The 1,162-nt window shown below is 59.6% G+C and overlaps 2 protein-coding genes across 3 annotated transcripts in view; both read left to right on the forward strand.

Annotated features, from left to right (window-relative positions):
* LOC100539689 (talin-1) overlaps positions 1-1,162 on the forward strand; it is a 40,356-nt gene that overhangs the window by 22,053 nt on the left and 17,141 nt on the right. The window lies entirely within an intron of this gene.
* Positions 1-1,162, forward strand: part of LOC100539846 (tropomyosin alpha-4 chain-like) — a 38,372-nt gene that overhangs the window by 13,832 nt on the left and 23,378 nt on the right. The window lies entirely within an intron of this gene.

A 1,162-nucleotide genomic window follows, 5' to 3' on the forward strand; every position in this document is an offset into this window, starting at 1 on the left:
TCACACCGGGCTGGGAGCCTGACCTGGGGCAACTCAAGGTGCCCTGGGGCCCGAGGCTCCCTGCTGCCTGGGGCCTGGCCCTTCACGCCTTTCAGGACTTTCCTCGTGCCTTCTTGTCCTCTCTCTTGCTTCTTTCTTCTCCCTCCTCCAGGTGGGAGTGGGTGAGGCCTGTGCCTTGCCCTTGTTTGGGGATCATCTCTGCACCTTCCCTTGTGCCTCGCACAGAGCCTCCTTTCACCTCTATGCCTTACTGCTGGCTGAACGCCCCTGCACTCCGCAGCAGCAGCCTCCTGGGAGGCACCGTGCACCCTCCTCAGTGCCTCTGCTTGGGGGGCCGATGCCATGGCTTCTCCCCAAGAGCTGCTGTTCCCATCTTGTTGTCTCCCAGCCAGCTCTGCCTTCTCCTCCTTCCCAAGTGCCTGCATTGTTTTCTGAGATCTTCAGTATTTTTTTATAACTTTTAAAATTCTGTAGTATTGAGCCTGCAGCTTTCCAAATTCATTTATCCCTTCGCTCACATCACCCCCACTAACCCCCGGAGCCCAGTGCCTGCCCGAGGGCCCGAAGCCCGCAGCTCTCCACCCCTCCTGGCTCTGGGATCTCCCTCCCTCCCCTTTGCACTCGCTGAGGCTTTTCTCACTATTTTGATATTTTGAGCATCCCATATTACACATGGAAGGAAACCACCTCCCCCGAAGCTCCGGGGTGGGGGGATGCGGATGGCTCTTCGGAAAGACGCTTTCATCAATAAAAGTGGTTTTTCTGCTTGCTTGGAGCACGTGTCCATGGGGGAGTGCAGGGACTCCCAACTTCGGGTGCCCCCAAGGAGAAGGGCTTTAGAGGGGGAGGAGTGCTGCAGACCCCGCTGTGGGCGGCATGGGGCTGCCAGCCCTCCTTGCAGGGGGAAAGCGGCATGAGTGCTTATACAGCATGGAAACTATTTGAGGCACGTCAAAAGCAGCACCCGGCAGCCCAGACCCCCATTGGCAGCCTCACAGGTGCTGCCCGGCGCGGGGGGGATTTTGTTGCAGGGGGATTTGGGGGCCGGCTGAGCTCCAGTGTAGCACCTGCCCCTGAGGCTCTGTGCTCCTGGCCCCATTCCTGCAGGCAGCCGAAAATATCCCTAGGCAGGGCGGTGGAGGGGTGCAGGTGGGGCACCCCC

The sequence above is a fragment of the Meleagris gallopavo genome, chromosome Z (genome assembly GCF_000146605.3).
Source record: "Meleagris gallopavo isolate NT-WF06-2002-E0010 breed Aviagen turkey brand Nicholas breeding stock chromosome Z, Turkey_5.1, whole genome shotgun sequence".
In the NCBI taxonomy this organism is placed as follows: Eukaryota; Metazoa; Chordata; class Aves; order Galliformes; family Phasianidae; genus Meleagris; species Meleagris gallopavo.